The sequence below is a fragment of the Neovison vison genome, chromosome 5, assembly GCF_020171115.1.
Source record: "Neovison vison isolate M4711 chromosome 5, ASM_NN_V1, whole genome shotgun sequence".
Taxonomy (NCBI): Eukaryota; Metazoa; Chordata; class Mammalia; order Carnivora; family Mustelidae; genus Neogale; species Neogale vison.
This window is the reverse complement of record NC_058095.1, coordinates 115,440,284-115,461,689: the sequence shown is the minus strand read 5'-3', so window position 1 is coordinate 115,461,689 and position 21,406 is coordinate 115,440,284.

Below are 21,406 nucleotides of genomic sequence, written 5' to 3'. Positions count from 1 at the left end.
TGTCTCTAGACATTGCAAGTAAGAGAGGCTCGCCCTGGGCTGAGAACCATGGGTGGAAATAGAGGGTCAGCTGTAAGAAATGGGAGTCCATTTTTGCTTGCTTTTCTGGCCACTCCTCTGAGAGGAAAGAAATAAGTGAGCAGCTTCAAATCTATCAATCTTCCAGTCTTAGTGTTAGAGGATATAAAATGGACTTCTCAAAGTAATAGATGACTCCTTCCCTTAGGTGGAGGGTATCTGAGAATGACAGACAAAAACCAAAGAGCCAGTCACCCTTCTGAAACACTTCCATCCTCAGACCCATTTTTTCTCTGTCTCTCTCTCCTGCTTTCCCTCCCTGCCTCTCTCTTCCCATCTCAAGTACACTTCGGCCTCAATAAATTAGGGTAATAAAAACAATACTAAAATATATAGTGTTATTGAGGACATGGCCATGGTATAGTATTGGGGAGAGAGTATCTTGAATAAATAGATTGTTGTTTTAAACTGAATTCATGATACTATTAAGTTTTCAACCTCATCGTCTAGAGAGGAGCATTTCAAAGATAAACTGTCTTGATATTTTCATTTCAAAGACAGGTAATAAGTAGAATACAACAATTTCCAGGGTACTCCAGACGGGCATAATCTAGTTTATGTAACCAGTCACCATTCTGAGGTGCCTCAAAGAGCTTTACTTTATAGTCAGTCTGAGAAGTACAGGTTTGTGGCGGCGTTGCCCACGTGGTAAAGATGGATTACTTGATTAATAAATTCAGAGAGAAGGGGATACAAAGGAAGGACAAGGTGAAGTGCAGAACTAAAATGAAAAGGTAAGATAGGTAAGGAAAAATTCAGTCAAGTGAGAAGGGAAGAAGAGGAAAAAAACAGACATAATGGTCCCTTTTCGTGTATGGGGTATTTGGATACGCTATATTTCTGAGAAAATATGATTGTGAAAATATGAGATATTTTCTTCCACCCAGAATATATTCCTCCTCCCTCTCATATTTTATAGGCAACAAATGTCCTCAAAGATCTACAACACTGATCTCTTCCGACTCCCATTTATGAGACACGTGTCTTTTCAGAGCCAGCCACAGGAAGTGTCTCCTGTGCCGAGGGACCCCAATGTAATAGGAAGGGAGAAAAGTATTTCTATCACTCCTATATGAATAAGAAAATTTAAGATTAAACAGGGTATTGCTTGTGCTCTGAAATTTATGGTTAATTTAATCAGACACCCTTGTGGTTCAGGGTCTTAATAACAAAAAAAGCAAGTTCCCTGGATAACGGATCTTTCCTTTTTTTTTTTTTTTTTTTTTTTTTTAAGTAAGAGAATTGCAGCCTTAAAAAATGCAGAAGAAAACATACCTCATCATGGGGGAAAAATCATGTGCAAAGGTAGCAGCAGTAGCACCTGGAAAATATTTAAGAGCATTATGGAGTTTATGGGGGTTGGGTAATATCTGAGGAGAGATACACGGAATGTTCCAGAGTTGAAAGACTACAGGACCTCGAGCTATGAGAGAGTCTTCCCAGCACTTGGACTTAGAGATAGAAAAGGTGTCTCTATGCTCCGTGCTCCTCTGTGTTCCAGAAAAGGAACCAGGGTAAACAAGCGAGTGCTCCTTCGCAGGCCCTGAGGTCCATGTCTTGGATGGAGCCATGAGGGCACTGAGCTAGGACAGTGAGCTCCACCACACAGGGCTGGCTCCCAGGCTGCCAGGAGTTCTCCCTGCACCGCGCTCCTGTCTCCCCTCCAGGCGTGGGCCTCTACCTGTCCAGCAAGCCCTCTCCAACATCTGACCCCCTACCACAGCCCCCATCATGTATGTGAGCAATGGCTCTTGAGAATAAAGAACAATTTGAGATGCAAAAAGCAAATGCCTCAGATTACGCCTTAAGATTCTGATCACTTTTCCACTTTGGACTCTTACTTGCTGTCTACCCTCCAGTCAAGCCTTACAGAGTTCCATAGGGAAAAATAACTGTTAGCAACCAAGTTCACCAGTGAAAAACCTTTGCAACAACAGAAAAGACAACTGATTTGATATTCAAAACAAATAAGGGTACCTAAAGTGAAGTCTCTTGAGTTAGTGCCCTTTGCTTAGCTTCCTGATCTCTCTATTCCTCCAGTGAGCAAGAACACACAGACGCTAATGTCTGGATGCTCCTCAGACCAGCTGGCATGGGCAGAACTGTCTCAATTTGCTGTCTGCTAAAATGGAGGCCATACCAAGTGTGGATTTTCCTCAAATCACTAGCTAAATTACAGATTTAAAATACCTTCTATGGATTATACTATGGTACTGTCCTTTTCAAAATCATGGTTTCTAAATTTCTTCTGAAGAATTTGCCATTTACTTACCACCTTAGAAATGAAGGTGTAGGGTGTCAAGACAGAAGAGCATAAAATGTGAGGCGCCAAGGAAAAGTATCCAAAGGGATTGATAGCATCAATAAGCACCTCTTGAAAGCCCATTTCAGAGGGCTTACGCTGAGCGAGGAACTAAGACATTGCCCCACAGAATCATAGAACCAGAGCTCCTCAGATTCTTGAGGGCCTTAACAGAAGTCTTGTCTTACTCAAATCTTTTTGCATATAAAAGATAATAGAATAACAGGTGTATGGTGGGTAGGTGCCTTGCCCAAGATCACCCAAGTGGTATTATCTTTATTTTCTCATTGGCAATAATTCTGAAGAAGCTGAGATTTTTTTTTTCCCCTCAACTTGTAAGCTGACAAGTTAACCTGTCACAGTATCATGGATGCCAGCAGAAGACAAGAGATTCCTGGCTCAGAGACAAAGTCCTTTCTTACTCACAGCAGTAACAGTACTACCAGCATTTCCTCATGTCAGTTCCCCAAACCCTAGTTTCCAGAGGGATATTTAAGGAGGGCAAGCTGGTACCTGCCCATGCAGGGAGTTGAGTTACAGGAGAGGAACACGGAGCTTAGGGAATCTGGTTCTTTTCCAATAGATAAAAGGCAGGACTGCCCTTGAAAGATAGTCATGATTATCAGGAAAACGAGTCAAGATCCTTCAGAATAAAGACAGTTGGTGCCTCTGCTTGAAGGTTGGGCAGAAGTGTCAGATATCATAGATGATTAACTTTCAACAACATCAATACCTCCTTTCTAGATCATCTAGGTTTTTGGCAAATTTTTCTGAGTATATCTTTCATTCAGTCACTCTGATAAACCTTACTAACTGAAGCTGGAACCGAATCTGCCGATTGGTCTTCTACTGCATTTTTTACTCTCAGCAGGATGCTAGACCATCAGGGTCTTCCTTAGAAAGCAAGTTGATTTCTCTCTAAGCTTCAGTGTGACTATCCATTTGGTTGGAGGTATTAATCCAGGTATAGCACAATGTATTTGTAATTGCACATACTCCACCCTGGCCCCCAAGAAGGAGATCTAGGACACTTTTATCATCCATAATAATCCGAATGAGATCAGGTGTATGGGTTCAAACTGAAAGACAAATAGAAAGATAAATAGAACAGCAAGTATGATTTCACTTCTATGCAGAATCTAAAAAAAACAAACAAACAAACAAATGAACAAATAAAACAGAAACAGAATCATGGACACAGGAAACAAACTCTTGATTACCAGAGGAAATAGGTGAAGGGGTTTAAGAGGTACAAATTTCCAATTATAAGGTAAATAAGTCATAGGAATGTAATCTACAGCCTAAAGAATACTGTAACCAGCAATGTAATAATTGTGTGTAGTTAAAGATGGTAACTAGACTTGTTGTGGGGAACATTTCACAAAGTATAAAAATATGAAATTATTACAATATACATCTGAAACTACTAAGATATTGTATGTCAATTAAACTTCAGTAAACAACAAACAAAAATTAAAACACCTAAAAATATAATAACCCAGGCCGGTGTGTAGAAGCCAACCTAGGAGTTTTCTAGGTCAAGGAACTAAAGAAAGATATCACCGGCTATGAGTGACTTTATAGTGAAGATAACCACCCAGTGAGCATGCATAAATAACAAGTCACTTATCCCTCCAGGAAGAGTAGAAGTGGTTTGTGCCAGCTCCAACCTAGAGCTCTCAGGAGGGTGGATGTGCCTCCTCCATGTTCTTTCCACTTCCCCCAGCTGCATGCCGTCCATGAAGAGCCCCAGGGAAGTGAGAAACCCAGTTGGAAGGAGGCTGAGTCCCTGAGTCCCCTCACTGAGGAGACCGCCGACTGATATAAGCACTTGCTCTGGGTTATTATGTGAGCATGCAATGAACTTCTTTCTTGGAGCCATCACAAATTGGCTGACTTTCAGCAGCAGAGACTACACCAAGTCATGACATAGCAATTTCACTTTTAGGTATTCTTCCTGAAGAAGCATGCTCATGTGCAAAAGCAGCCTTAATGAATGAAAACAAATGGAAAAAGCCTATATAGGCCATGAGTAACTTAGACCATGAAATAGGACACAACAGTTCAAGTGCGTCCGCTAGGCTTGCGTGGATCAGCATGGGAACAGTCTCAGGAAGCTAATCGTGGACAGCAAAGAGCAGCGTATGGTGATACATACACTCTGATGTCATTTATGTAAAATTATAAGAGAAAAATAACAGTATACTTTGTTCCTTGAGAGCTACATAGACATAAAAACTGTGAGTATTCATGGAAATGAAATAGTCCTTCAGAAGAGCAACTATTTCTGGAGCCAGAAAAGATGAAGTGATTTAGGGAGGATGCATTAGCTGTATTGATAATTATTCTCTCTCTTTAAAAGGAGAGAGAAATATGAAGCAAAAAAAAATATAGTGATATGTTTAACATCTATTAAATCTAGATTAAAGGGTGCATGGTTTTTATTACATTATTTTCTATGTTTTTCTGAGTGTTTGGAATATTCCGTACTTTAAAAATAATCTTTAATGCAATATAGGAATATTTCTCTATTCCCAGAGGCCTGTCACTTATGAACTCCTACAGTTTATCTAACCTACTTGCATGTGAAGATCTTTGGGGAGAAAGAGGCATAATTTGACTAAAAGCAGGATATTATAGAATTCTCGTTCTCTAGGGAAATAAACAACACACAGCAACTGCTTCAGATGCATAGTCGACGGGGAATCATCCAATTTTACTCATCTTCACAAATGCAGGGAATCAAATGCAAAATTTAACACTCTGGGGTACATTGTGGAGCCATGGCATTCCCTGGAGGTCTTCAGGTACGTGAAATAATTAATGAGCTAGGCTCACCCATAACTAATTTTCTCATCTCCAAAAGAACTTATGGGAAATTGTCTTCATTTAATAACTAACTGGAGTATAACTCAGTAACAATTATAAAATATTTCTTATATTTTTTTAACAATCCCAGACAACTATTCAAACAGTACTTTCAATGGGGATGGACCTGTTTAAGACTGAAGATGTGGGCGTGAAGTCGGAGGCATCGTGTCGACATGGGCCAAGTCCTACCACATCCTTCACAGGCATTTCTTTATTGACCAAGTCTGTAGAACGCTTCACTTCTACGACCTCTTAAATACTATTGTAGGTCTACTTTCTGTGACTACTTATGTGAGTAGTGAACATTTACTGTATTTTTTCATTCACTTGGATATACCTTGTTTGACATATTTTTGTATCTTCCACAGCACCTGTTACAGAAATGTACACTAATTAGATGCAGTGGAAAACTGTGTTGTTGTTGATTAGCCAAATATATGTATCCCATGATCCAAGTTTGATTTTAAGTTCAATTATGTGTTCCTTGGATTCAGCCTCAAAATCCCTCCTCCTCCTACCTTCCAATCCAGCACCCAGCATCAGGTATACAGCAAATATTTTCTGACCTATCAGTCAATCAAATGAACCAATAAATAAATCCAAATGTTTTGCATGGTTCAGAGTAAGGAAACATATTCCTTCTAGCTTTACATGGTGAGGTTAGCAGTAGAGATGGATCATTTTTGCACTCAATCTTTTCCTTTTCTGTCTGTTGCTCCCACAGTGAAAATGGACTGTCTATAACTATGCTCCAGAACACACCAACTATTTCTAAGTTTTATACATACTGTGATGGAGGGTTTCAGAAAGGTGGGAAGAACAAATTAAGAGTTAACAGGACGTATTCCATTCTTTACAAGAAGAACTACATACGGTCAAAAGTCAGACATTGGTAACAAGCGTAGGCTTCACAAGAAAGGTGTGTATCTCCTCAAATATTATGTCACTGCATTCTATGACAGGTAAACATTTCTCAGGCAGTTGAGACATATTTATTCTGGCACAGCCATTATTATCCAATGACAAAATAACAAGAAGCTTATAAAAGGAACTGAAGAACAAACACCTCTGGACTAATGAGCCCAGAGTCTACAAGGGACATCTAAACAGTCAAGAGCCAGGATCTCTACTGAACTACAAGCCAGTTGGTTTTTGCCCGTGTTAATTAAGAAGATGAATAATGTGGACAATGAACTCGAATATACAAATAATTAGAATGTGCATTTTAACCAAAGATCTGCACCTCTTTCTCTGCCCTTACAAATTACATGCCAGAGTTACCAAATATATTGATTTCAGGTGAAACTATTGCACTCCCCTCTTTAGAAGTCAGCAGTGGCTTCCTATTACCTGGAAATAATACTCATACTTCTCAGTAGAACGTTAAAAGTTCTTCCTTCTCAGGTCATGATGTGTATCGAGAGGCCTGTATCCTACTTCATCCACCCATTCACTGTGCAACTCAACATGCCAATCTGTTTGCCAGTCCAAATACCAGGAACAGACCACATTCTTCGACTTTGTGTCTCTGCTTAGGCGGTAGCTCCTCCCTACCTTACTTGTCCACACATTCAAAGCTCTACGCGTCTTCTAAGATCCAACTCAGATATAGCTTCATCTGTGAAGCCTTCTTTGATCCACCCCAGGTAAATTAAACATTCTGTGGAAGCACAGCAAATTTCTTGCACATTGATTTGACTCTGTTAATAATACATCTTTGTGAGGGAAGACTACTTGAATGTCTTTATCCCTTCCTATATTACATATCCCCTAGGATGAGGATCAAATTCCTAGAGTCATAGTGCTTGGCATGCTGCTTTCCACTTGATGGACCAATGAATATTTGGTCCATGGCTAAATGAACAAATGAAAATGTACAGTGGCTTAGTTTATATTTTTGACTAGAGATTTCATAATACATAGAGTCCAATAAGCTATATAATCATTATAATAAAGGGAGTAATAAGATGAGTAATCTACAGAGTAGACTTTAAGTAAGGCAGAAGAGTAGAATAGAGAGGTTAGAGCCAAACTTTAGTGTAAAATTCATGGTACAGTGCAGTATAAGAGGGAGTACACTCATTTGGGGGCCATCAGACCCAAATTCATATTTTTACTCAACCACTTAATTCATCTTAATCTATTTTCTCCTCTACATAAAGGAAGCAGAAATCTCTACCAGTCAGCACTATTGTTTTTTGTTTTAAGATTTATTTATTTATTTGAGAGGGAGAGATCACAAGTAGGCAGAGCAGCAGGCAGAGAGAGGGGGTAAGCAAGCTCCCTGTTGAGCAGAAAGCCCAATGTGGGGCTTGATCCCAGGACCCTGAGATCATGACTTGAACCAAAGGCAGTGTCTAACACACTGAGCTACCCAGGCGCCCCAGTCAGCACTATTGTTAGGACCAAATAAGATAATGTGTGCAGACGGGAGAGAGTAGTGAGGGAAGAGACTATGATGATACATTAACCCATGGCTTTTCCCTGTGTTACTGTAAATTCTTGTCAGCTTGGGGTTCGTTGCCTCAAGGAAGGCATGAGACAGTAAACAGGAGTCAGCTCTTGGGTTTTGAGTTCCAGGAATCTCAAGTTCAGCAAGGACTGGAAAGAAGTGATATGAATCTCTCACCAATCTAGAAAAATGTGTGATGAGTAGGAAGAAACTTTCCTTTTTCCCATCCCTGATGCCTCAGCTCTGAATTAAACAAAATTCTCCACACTGGGCAATGAAGGAGATGTAGAAGGGAACACAAATTTGACTAAACTTTGCAGCTCTGAGAAAATAGAACCTCCTACAGGAACCCAGCCCAGGCAGAACTCCAGGGAATGGAGGCAGTCACTGGATAGGCTTATGGGATTTGAGAGCACAGGAGGCCTGTACCTCATTTCTCAGGAAGCAACAAGACCCCTGTAGAGAAATGGATAAATGTGTCTGGAACAGGTTTCTCTGACTCAAAAGAAAGCAACAGAGGCATCACACATACCTACCAAGTCCTGGAAGCAGATGAGGCCTCCCACAACCTCTCAGAGGTCCTGTAACCCCAGAACCCCATAAGAGATTTACCATGTCTGTCAATCTGAGAGTGTCAGAAAAGATGCAAAGAGAAGCATAACAAAGTGGCCTTCCTAATGGGAATAAGAACAATGGCAGCAAGACCTCCATGAGTGAGCAGCAATTACCTGGCAGGAGTGACCGCAATGACATTGATGACAGTGACCAGAGGCAGCCCAGGCCATCTGACACCTTGGCAGGCACTGTACCCTCATCCCCACCTGGAGCACAGATAAAGAGAGGGCAAGACTGAAGTGCAGAGATTAAGTCCCTGTTATCCAAAAGATGGGATTTTTCCTTTTTTTAGGATTTTACTTATTTATTTGAGAGAGAATGATAGAGAGAGAGAGAGAGAATGCATGAGTGGGGGGGAGGGGCAGAGGAAAAAGCAGACTCCCTACTGATCAGGAAGGGGGACATGGGACTCCATCCCAGGACTCTAGGACCGCAACTTGAGCCAAAAGCAGAATCTTAACTGAGTCACCCAGGTGTCCCAGATGGGATTTCATAATAGAAATTCCATAAAGTTTCAGAAAAGATGAGGGAAGTTATGCTTCCTACTTGCCTGAGTTTATAGCCTTGGGTTTGACTTGTGCAAAGTACCTGGTCCGGAGTTTGCATGGGGTGCTCAACAAATGCCAATTCCTTCCTCTCCCTTTCTTACCTCCTAGAGTGACATAATCAGAATTTGGGATGGGATATATATCTCCTACATAGGAGTTGGCAAACTTTTTTCTGTAAGGGCAGAGGGTAAATGTTTTAGGGTTTGTAGGCCTTTGCATCTTCTACAACTACTCTACTCTGCCCTGTAATGTAGGAGCAGCCAGAGAGAATACAGAAATAAATGTGGATGGCCATGTTCCCATAAAGCTCTACTCACAAAACCCAGCAATGGCCTGGGTTTCATCTGCAGGTCATCCTTTGCTGGAAGTGGAAGATGGCAAAGTGGCTTAAAGAGCTGCTAAAATAATGATGGGAGAGAATCCAGGCTTGAGTAAAGAGGGCAACTGTAGGACTGGAAAGGCACAGACACCTTCTCGAGGAGGAGGCAGCAGCTCCAGAATTGGGGACTTCTCCCCTGTAAGAGTGAAAGAGTGAGATATTACGGATAAAAAGGGAGCACTTGGGAAAAGTTTGGAATTCAGAAAGGGAAGAGATTAGCCATGCCTCCCTTATCACAAAGGGTCTTGATGGCCCCATGTCTATGTAAAATTCAAGGGCAGAGAGAGTGTAGGAAAATGACAGTTCCTGCAGGTCCAAGCTCCAACACGTCAACCATCATTACAACACAATACACTATTTCACAAGTGCTAACTTGACTTGCTGTTGAAATCATGGCTAAAAACCCTCTATTTCCTTTTTTCTTTTTCCCAAGCAATTTGTTAAGCCCCACTCCAACCACTTCCTTAGCTGACTCCCATTCCCCAGGACCACTAGGCAAATACCCCAGTTTCCCCAAGGACAGGTTGTATCAAACAAGGAAGGACTATATTTGTGCCCCAGACCCCACAGAATATCCAAATTAACCCACCTCCAGAAAGCCTGGAAACCCAGCCATTCCCACCGTAGTTGCTCATCTAAAGATTAGCCACCTTCTACATTTCCAACTTGCTGCTACCTTCCCCTGGTGTAACCCCTCTGTGGGCCCTGTGCAGTAGACTTGGCTCCTGGAAACAACACAGAGCCTCACCTTTCATCCATCTACATGTTACTGTGCTGGGGTGCCTGGGTGGCTCAGTTGGTTAAACATCTGACTCTTGATTTCAGCTAAGGTCATGATCTCAGGATCCTGAGATTGTGCCCCATGCAGGGCTCCACACTCAGTGGGGAGTCTGAACATTCTCTCTCCCTTTCCCTCTGCTGCCCCCCCACTCCCCACTCTCATTTTTCTCTCTCCCAAATAAGTAAATAAATAAATCTTAAAAAAAAAAAAAAAGTCACTGTGCTGTGCCTTACCATCAAAAGAATCTTGAAATCTGCAAGCAGACAGTTACAATTTTGATGTGAACGGTGGGACAAGAAGGCAACACTTCCAAATCTGATTTTCCTGCAATTCCTATTTCAGTCAAACAGTGGGTACCCAACACAGCATGCACAACACAGCACTCGCCCAAACATTTCTGAACGGTTCTCCAAAGCAGACACAAACATTTGGAGAGAAAATTGAGGAAAGGAATTTGCCATTAGAGTATCACAGTACATCTGTTTTTAAAAGTCATTGCCACAATGTTCCTATCAGGAGGCTCTCGTGCTTCCCCTGAAATGCAATCAGCAAATCACATCAAACGAGTTAACAGACTCTCCTTGCTGGAAACTGGAGGGAACTTTGTGAGTGGGTACTTTCCGCACATGACTGTCACCCGTAAATCACTGATGAGGGGAGTCAAGTCCCCTGGAAGCGAATTTGCGTGCTGTCCCTGCAGGATGTCCGTTCCACGAGCATTTGCTATTTGCTCTCTGTAAAACTTGCTTCTTGCCATCTGTTCTGAATTTGTCACCCTTAGTTTACATTACCTAAAACTGTAAACGAGATTGACATTAAGCATGCAATTCAAGATTTTACTTCCATCAATAAATTCCCCCGTAATCACCAATTTAGACTTTATGTAGCTTCTCCCCGCTCTCCATCATTGGCCTCCTTAAATAGCTCTCTGGTTGCCCCTCACTTCTGTTTGCTAAGCATTTCTTGAACTCCCCCTTTACACTGTCCCGTCCCGTCCCCGGGCGCATGCCGCCATCCTCCGTTCATACTGCTCTCACTTCACTTTCTGACCCCCTTCCTTACTGCTGCCCTCTTGCCATTTTCATTTCAGTGTAGTATATTCAGAGTTCCTTTCCATTCCTTGACTTCTTTATTAAAATATCTCCTGGATGCTGACATCTGGCCTTCGTTGTTCTCTGAAAACAGAAGATTGTATTTCAAGAACAGGCAGAGTATGAACTTTGGAGTCCTGGCCCTGTTACTGATGGGTCTAATGGCCTTGGCCAAATCTCCTAAACTCTCTGAGCCTCAGTTTCCTCACCTATAAAATGGTTTTAAGAAAAACTGCTCATCATACAGGATTAAGGGAGATGTGAAGCATCTAGTGTAACACCTGGTGCACAATTGGTGTCCAATAAAATGTCATTTATGTTATTGTTTCTGACAATGACCTGTAGTCTAATCCATGTTCAAACTGAGTTTTAAGTATCGCTTATTTACCATCTACAGAAAGGATTCCCAATGCTCTTATTTTTCCTAAAGAATTGCTTCGTATGATTTTATATCCACGTATATGATTTAAGTATCTCTTGTAAATCAGTTATAATTATAAGGCCGGTGGTATGACAAAGGATCTTTAATGTGAAGAGGCAACGTAAAAGTTGGATCACAAACAGAGGTCTTTATTTTAATAACCACCACTGAAAGCTAATTTTGGAAATTCTGATAGATTATATTGCATTTTGACACTCCTTGGGGAACTGCCATCTGAACTCAGAAGATTCTGATTCAGTTACAGTGAAGGTGTTAATTTGCACTTAGTTCGAATAGGAGAAAACACCATCATCTTCAGGATTGTTTATATCATAGAAAGCAATTTAGGATAAATAGTATTTAATCTTTTTTTTAAGATTTTATTTATTCATTTGACACAGAGATCACAAGTAGGCAGAGAGGCAGGCAGAGAGAGAGGAGGAAGCAAGCTCCCTGCTGGGCAGAGAGTCTGATGTGGGGCTCAATCCCAGGACCTTGGGATCATGACCTGAGCCGAAGGCAGAAGCTTAAACCACTGAGCCACCCAGGCTCCCCAATAGTATTTAATCTTGACCAGTTGATTCCTTTTCCCTTTCCCTATAGCATGACCTCAAGTGCTATCCCAAGTGAGGAGTGTCATTGCTGAGGCCCCCCAGGGTGACTAGAGTGAAGGTTGTCCTGCCCTTTACCCAAGGCAACCTACCCACAGCCAGCAAACATGTGATCTGTGAATCCTTCTTGGGACTCAGTCGGAGAACATTAACTTTTGTGCAAGTCCCATTGACTGCCGAGATGCATCTAGGACTGAAGCTTTGACTTAGGAAAAAAAAAAAAAAATCATAGTCCTTTGTTTTTTTAAAAAATATATATAACTTACAGGACCAAGATTTAACCCTAAGCCCTAATGTAAACAATAGACTTTGAGTAATAATGTTATGATGACATAAGTTCAACAGTTGTAATGTGAGGAGTAGAGATAATGGCAGAAACAGTGAGTGAGTGCGATCAGAGGATATATGGGAACTCTCTGTACCTTCCACTCAATTTTGCTGTGTACTTAAAAGTGCTGCAAAAAATAAAGTTTATTAAATATGCACACACATACATAAGAAAAACAAAACAAGTCATCATAGTAATAAATGTTCAGTGTAGAAAATTTAGAAAATATTATAAAAATATGCAAAGAATACAAAAAATGACTCAAAATATACTACTGTCTAAAAATATTTAATCATTGTTAAGACTTTTGGTACATTTCTTCCTGGAATTTAACACACACCCCAGCATACTGTGAATTGAATCATTCACACATTTAACTTGTGCACAGACTTTAGGACCTAGCTTTCTGTTGCCTTCCCCAAGATGGATCTCTACTACCTCATTCAGTTCTCACAACAGCCAACTGTTTTATGTAATCCAATTAATGTTTAAAGGCTTAATAATAAAAAGAGGGAAATGGTGTGCTTAAAGATAAGCAAAACACTTCCTTTTTCTCAATCCACCCATCTTCCCTTGATTCCTAGGGATCTGATAATTATTTTAAAGACAGTTGTTTAAGTTCACAAATATCCTTATATAGGCCTTTCCTTTAGTCTAACCCCATTGTTCCCAAATTTCAAAATGCAAAGAATCTCTGAGTGGTTTGTATATACATAAAACCGTATCTATTATTTTTTAAGGGTGAATTAAGGTACTTCTAAGCAGAAAGTTAACTATACGAAACCTCCTGATTAACAAATTACTTAATCTTGTATGACATAACTTCATTGCATCCAGACATGTATTTTTTTATAATGTATATTATTAAGTAACCTACTGTTTAATATAATATAGACATATTTCTATGTTATCCAATATTTATCTACAACATTCCTTTTGATGGCTGCATGGTATTCCCATCGGTGAATATACCATAATTAAACTAACATTCTACCTGGGAATTTCTTAAGTTGTCTTTAAGTAAGAGCCCCTCCTTTTTTTGAATATGCCATAATGTGAGCTCAGCTCAGAGAGAGCATGAAAACATCCTAGAGTCATTCTGAAGACATAACCACAGCTCTGCAGCCCCTTTCTCTATGTTGAAATCAAGAATCGAATAGGGCTCCTAAGTCCAGAAAAACACGGAAAGATTTATGATATTTGATGTTATTTCATCTTCCTGATCAAGGTAATTTCTCTTCCTCACAGTGTACAAATATATACACAAATCTAATTTTTCTTTCTCGGGGGAATCAGAGAGGTAAATGGCATCAACCTTATCATCATTTTGAAGAAGTACAAATGTCATCATAAGGATGGTCAGGGTCCGTCTTGTTCAGGCCACTGTAACAAATGCAATAGACTGGGTGGCTTAAGCAACCAGAATTTATTTCTCATGGTTCTGGAAGTCTGAAATCAGGATGCCAGTATGCTTAAGTCCTTGGTCAGGCCCCTCCTCCTGGTTATGTCCTTATAAGGCCTTTCCTTTCCTTGGTGTGTGCAAGCAGAGAAAGAGAGATCTCCTGCCTCTTCCTCTTTTTATAAGGGCATTAATCCCATTATTGGGGTTCCAATCTCATGACCTAATTATCTTCCAAAGGTGCAATGTCTAAATACCATTATCCTGGGTATTTAACATACTCCTATTTGGGAATTTAGGGAGATGCAAACATTCAGCCCATAGCAGAGCGCTTATGTAATAATTGATTCAGGTAAGGATCACCAACAAATGCTAGCCCCAGTGAATGAAAGATAATTGAGGAATACGATATTCATACAATTTCAAAATATCACCCTACAGATGACTTATCATTTACAAAGTAGAAAGTATCTCTTTGTAATGAAGAATTTATTGATCATTGCCTGTATCAAATGATTAAACTTGGCAGTACCAATAGTGAGAAACCTGGTGTCAAATCATGTAAAAAGTGAGCAGAGTGACATCAGCAAGATAGTGGAAGAGAAGCCTCAGACCTTCCTTCCCCACAGAGGCCCATGTTCAACAATAATACAAGGACCAACTCTTTTTGTGAGAAATCTAGAAACCAGTTAAGAGCCTCCTACATCCTAGGCAAGGATGAAACCATCACATCAAAGCCAGCAGGAAAATCCACTGCATTCCCTCACCTTAGTCCCTCCCCACATCTGAGCTGAAGCAATCAGTGAAAACTTCCACTTCCAGCATCTCCCAGGGGAGAGAAAGAAAAGATTGAAACACATGTCCAGGGTTCAGAGGCTTGGTGGAGAGGAGGGGGGCGTCTTCCTAAGGGACTCCATTCTTTCTTGCCTGAATCCAAGTTATGACAGGAGAAGTTTCGGGTTGTGTGCTACTGAGAACAAAGGAACAAAGGCGATGATGTGAACTAACACACACTCACTCAGAAGAGTCTCTCCCCTGTTCAACATGGAACAAGCTGGCAAAAATCCCCAATTCCTGGCTTCTCCCAAGGGAGGGAAAGAGTTGAAGCATGCATCCAACATTCTGACTTTGGAGGGGACTGCCTGAGGGTCTTGTTTCTTTTTCACCTGTCTCAGAATGCTAAAAAAGACTCAGTACATTCTGCATTCCTGGGGCCACAGAAAGAAAAGGAGGGCTGCGGAGCTTGTTGTTGCTCCAGAGGACACAGTATAGCAGGCAGAGACTAACAAAACTGCCCTTGATGAGGAAAGAGAAGAGTGGAGCTTTTGTCTACTGTCTAATTTTTTCAGGAGCTGCCCAAGGGACTAGTTTCAAGACAATGGACTCAGAACACTGACAGGGTCTGGCATTCTCTAGAAGCCTAGGGGACACTGAAAACAGAGAAAGACTGGGCAGTTTATAGCCACTCCAGGAAACTGTAGTACTGCAGACACACATCAGAAGGAGGCAAGAGATGGCAAACTCCGGAAAAAAGATAGTGACCAAAAAAAACCTCTCCAATTGTGAATTTACATGCATAAGTCCAGAGAAGACACATCTGTCAAAAGGTCTGAGAGACCCCCGGAATTTATAACCAGGGAGATTAGTGACAGTTTTTCACTGTACAAAGCCAGTCCATTAATACTAGGAGAGGTGACTGTTTTTCCAAATGGATGGATCACAACATAAAGTTACAAGGCGTATGACAAAAAAAGAAAGCATAGCCCAATCAAATGAACAAAATAAATCTCCACAAAATGACCATAAAGAAAGGGAGGCAAATGAATTACCTGACAAAGAATGTAAAATATCCATAATAAAGCTGCTCAATGGGCTCGGGAAAATGATGCATGAACAAAATGAGAATATCAACAAAATAGATTTAAGTCAAAAACTGTCACAAGAGACAAAAAAGGACAGTAAAGAATAACAAAAGGGCTAATTCACCAGGAAGATGTAACAATTATAAATATATGTGCAACAAACCTAAGAACACCCAAATATATGTAGAAGACATTAAAGGAACTGATGGGACAAATACATAGCAACACAATAATAGTAGATTTCAATACTCCACTTTCAATAATAAATAGAACATCCAGACATATGATCAATAATGAAACAAAGGACTTGAAAAACACAATAGTCTAAATGGACCTAACAGATATATATAGAAGATCCTACAAAACAGCAACAGAATACTCATTTTTCTCAAGTGTATATAGAACATTCTCTAGGATAGGTCACAAGTTAGGTCATAAAACAAGTCTTAACAAGTGTGTAAAAGACTGAAATCATATCAACTATCTTCTCCAAACATGATGGAATGAAACTAAAAATCAAATACATGAGGAAAACTGAAAAACTCATAAATATCTGGAAATCAACATTCTCTTGAGCAAGCAATGGGTCAAAGAAGAAATCAAAAGAAAAATTAGAAACTATCTTGAGAGAAATGAAAATAAAAACAGAACATTAAAAACTAAAATTCATGGCTCCCCGCCGAGCAGATAGCCCGACACGGGACTCGATCCCAGGACCCCGAGATCATGACCCGAGCCGAAGGCAGCGGCCCAACCCACTGAGCCACCGAGGCGCCTGCTTCCTCCTCTCTCTCTGCCTGCCTCTCCATCTACTTGTGATTTCTCTCTGTCAAATAAATGAATAGAATCTTTAAAAAAAAAAAAAAAAACAAAACTAAAATTCATGGGATGCAGCTAAAGTGGTACTAACAGGAGAGTTTATAGTGATCAATGCCTTCATCAAAAAAAAAAAAAAAAAAAAGCAAGAAAGATTTCAGATAAAGACCATGCGGGTTACCTAAAAGAACTAGAAAAAGAAGAACAAACTAAGCCCAAAGTCATGAGAAGGAAGGAAATAATAAAGGTCAGAGTGGAAATCGAAAAAAATTGACAAGACTAAGAGTTGGTTTTTTGAAAAGATTAACCAAACTGGCAAGCCTTAAGTAGACTAACGGGGGTGGGGGAAGGATAGAGAAGACTCAAATAAATAAAATCAGAAATGAAAGAGGAGACATCACAACTGACGTCACTGAAATAAAAATAATTACAAAAGGTGACTATGAACTATTATACTACTATAAGGAAATTGGAAAACTTAGAAGAAATGAATAAATTCCTAGAAACATATAAGCTATCAAGCCTGAATCATGAAGAAACAGAAAATCTGAACAGACCTTTAACTAGTAAGGAAATGAAATTAGTACTCAAAAGCCTCCCAACAAGGAAAAGCCCAGGACCAGATAGCTTGGCTGGTGAAATGTACCAAACATTTAAAAAATTATCACCAATCCTTCTCAAACTCTTCGTAAAGATTGAAGAGGAGAAAGTACTTCCAAACTCATTTTATGAGGCCAGCACTACCCTGATACTAAAGCTAGACAACCTCATTGCCAAAAAAAGAAAACTACACCAATATCTAGGTGAACATAGATACAAAAATCCTCAACAAAATACTAGTAAATCAAATTCAACAGCACATTGAAAAGATCATACACCATGACCAACTGGATTTATTCCTGGGATGCAAGGATGATTCAACATAAGAAAATCAATGTAATATACAACATTAATAGAATGAAGGATAAAGATCACAGGATTGTCTCAACAGATGCATGAAAAGCATTTGACAAAATTCAACACCTTTTCATGACAAAAACACTCGACAAATTAAGAACAGAAGGAAGTAAACTCAGCATGGTAAAGATCATGTATGAAAACCTTACAGCTAACATCATACTCAATAGTGAAAAACTGAAAGCTTTCCTCCTAAAATTATGGATGATTTCATTTAAATGAGGTGACTAAAGTAGTCAGACTCTTAGAAGCAGAAAGTGGAATGGTGGTTGCCAAGTGCTAAGGAAAGAAAAAAAATGAGAAGTTGCTCTTCCATGGATATGGAGTTTCAGTTATACAAGATGTAAAGATTCTAGATAACTGTTACACAACAATGTTAAAACAGTTAATAATACTATCCTGTATCTTAAAAAATTAAGGGGGTAGACCTCATGTTATGTGGTTTCTTACCACCTTAAGAGGAAAATTTGATATGACTCATGTCTCATTTCGCTCTTTCATATAACATTTAACCATAAAATCTCAGAGGCAGACAACAACTATTTGCTTATACATCTGCAGATGAGCTGAGGTTCTGCTGATCCAGCCAAGACTTGGCTCCAGGCTCTGCGGTTTCAGGTCAGGTCTATACAGCACTCAATTTTCTGAAACCTAGATAATGTTTTTTTCATGTTAATCTCAGAAAAACATTGACTAGAATAGGGGCACCTGGGTGGGTCAGTCGGTTAAGCCTCTGCCTTCAGCTCAGGTCATGATCTCACAGGGTCCTGGGATTGAGCCCCACATCAGGCTCCTAGCTCAGCGGGAAGCCTGCTTCCCCCCCTCTCTCTGCCTGCCTCCACCTGCTTGTGATCTCTCTCTCTGTGTCAAATAAATAAGTAAAATCTTTTTTAAAAAGAAAAAGAAAAACAAGAGAATAAGCCCACTACTTGGGTAGGAAATATGCTCTTCTAGAAAATGTTGGCAAGGACGAGAGAAGAGTAGTGAAATTTTTTTGAACAGTAAGTTAATTTACTACAGTCATCTTTGTAATATTTCTACCAAACAAAAGTCTACCTTGATTCTAATCATAAGTAAACAATCAGACAAAGCCAAGATAAACAACATTCTACAAGATAACTAGCTAAGATCCTCCAAAAGTTCTTTGACATAGAAAATAAACAAAGTAAAAAGATGAAAGAAAATTTTCTAATTTAAGAAAGACTAAAGGCACAACCTGAAATTTGATTAGATCCTGGAAAAAAATTTTTTTAAACCTACGAATGGCATTTTTAGGGCAACTAGGGAAATTTGAAAATGGACTAGATATTAAACCACTGCATGTGATTCTTATTAAAGTCTTTGTGTGATAATGATATGGTGGTTAATAGATTTTTTAATAGTTTTTTTTTAATTTAATTTTATCCAGTGTTCCAAAATTCATTGTTTATACACCACACCCAGTACTCCATGCAATACATGCCGTCCAGGCTCACTCCACCCCCACTCCTCCTCAAAACCCTCAGTTTGTCTCCCAGAGTTCACAATCTCTCATGGGTGGTTAATAGTTAAACATTTTAATTTGTAAGAGATCAATGCTAAATATTTAGAGTGAAATTATAGTATCTAATTGAAGTGAAGTTATAGTATCTAAATTATTTCCAAGTAGTTCATAAAAATGTATTTATATAGAAAAAATATTTATATAGAGAGAAAAAAATTAACATGTTTTAACAATTGATAAATATGGGCCAAAGTTGTTGATAATCATTGTCCTATTCATTCTTCTTTGCTGAAGTTTTCTAATATACACACACACACACACGCACACACACACACACACACTTTTTTTTCACACACATATTTTTAAAGTTAAAAGAAAAATGAAGAAAGGGTTGAATTAATCAGCTTGAGAATTCATGGAAATTTTAATTCATGTTGAGGAAAAACCAAGGCCCTTATATTGAATTGAAAAGATCGGGGGCTACGGGGGTTCTAGTCCTCTTGCCAGAGGATTACTTAGTGGACCATTCAGTCTGTCCCACACTGACAGTAAGGAGTTCAATAAACCTAAAAGCAGTGAGGTTTCACACACAACCTGGTCAATTAAAACATTTATTTAGTGGCAGGATTAATTTTATTTGGAGGAATAATCATGACTAATGATAGAGATAACTATATATTAGAGACACATGTGTAGGTGGAAACATTTGGAGAGTCCCCGCACGGAACAAAATGACGTCTAAGCCCATGAAGAGGGAGCTGCAGGAATATTCTCACATCTCCTGCTAATTTTGCCACGTGGCGTGCCTTGAAGATTCTGTTTCTATGGTCATATCTCCACCCTACATTACGCTTTCTGGAAATAAAATCTCTTCTGGTTTCTGTGAATCACTTCTCTTTGCAAATGCTTCCTTGAGCCAACTCAGAGTTTTTCACCGAGTCCCCAAGAAGCACAGCTCATGTTTCTTGTTAATAAGTTTGATAAGGCTCGTTAAGAATTTGATCCTTTTCAAGCACCAAATTCTCACTTTGCTTCTGATCCCAGAGGAATCCTTCTAGCAGCCCAAGGACCCTGTTCAGGGAGGAGCAGGTGCAAAATGAGAGAGAACAGAGCAAACGCAGCCATGACCGTGAGGATGAATCTCTCTCAAGTGACTGTTCTCTAATCTACATACAGGAAACTCAACAAGCATTTTCTGTTCTGTCTTCTCTTTGGGGAACTGCTGTCTGTCCTGATGAGAAGTCTGCTCATTAATAGGAAGGACAGTTTAATGATGTTGTATTGCTTTATTCCTGTTTTTCTACAAAGAGGAGAAAGCCAGTATCCTAAACAGGAACAATATCAAGCAGAAAATAAATTTCACCTTAAGGAGTCTGTTGGGTAAGACCTCAGGAGCTTCCCAGGTGGTCCCTCTTTGCAGGGGTCAGGGGGAGCTGAAGGAAGCGACAGGCCACTCCACATGGATAGGTAGCAGTTTTCATAAACAAAGGAACTTGCCTACCAGGCTTGTCTGGGTGTCACAAGATGAGTAGGTCTTGGTGCCTGCCACCTGCCAGAATCTGAGAAGTTTATGTAGAGGTCATGGCTCCCACTGGGTGCACAGTGGGAGGAACTACATTCCAAGGACAGGGGCGGGGGAGGAGGAGGAGCCTTGATTGCCTGGGTCCTGCTCTTGGGTCAACAGCAGTCCCGGCCTTTTCGTGACCTTATGACCAGGTTTCATTAGCACAGAGACAACTTCTTTGGCAGCTATCTAGGTGACCAGAAGCAGATACCACAATAATAACATAAGCACATGCAAGAGAAAACAGAAGTTAAGATCATGATTCCCAAAATAAGTAACCACTTTTCCCACTAAGAGCCCCATGGTCTAAACCTCTGATTGATTAACTACCCTAGACTAGGGGTCAGATCACTCAGGATGTTCACTTATATTCTCATGTGATTTAATACACTTGCACTATCAGGTATGAACACACAACATTCTGTTTGGATAATGGCACAGGTGCCTCCATGGGTAGCAGTAAAAAAGTCCAAGGTCATCCTATTTTGGAGAGCAGCCTTTCTCCTCAGAGACATTTCAGTATTCAGTAAAGACAGGCTTTGCCAGCTATCATTTAAGGCTTGCTGGGTAAATTTAGTAAGAGCTTCTATGTGCACTATAACATCCTCCAGGCCAGTGGAGGGGACAAAGATGGCAGCCAAATGTTACAATAGAAAACAGAACATGCCCAACTTGCCTTGAGGAACAGGTTGGCAATGTTTGTTACCATGGGGTGGATTCTCCCCTCTGTCCAGGGAAAACCTAGAGTGTGGTGGCCCAACAGGCAGAAGCCATGACCAATGGTCTGTGCCACATGCACACTGGGTCCTATTTGGGGCTACCAAATACTCAGCGCAACCAGTTATGCC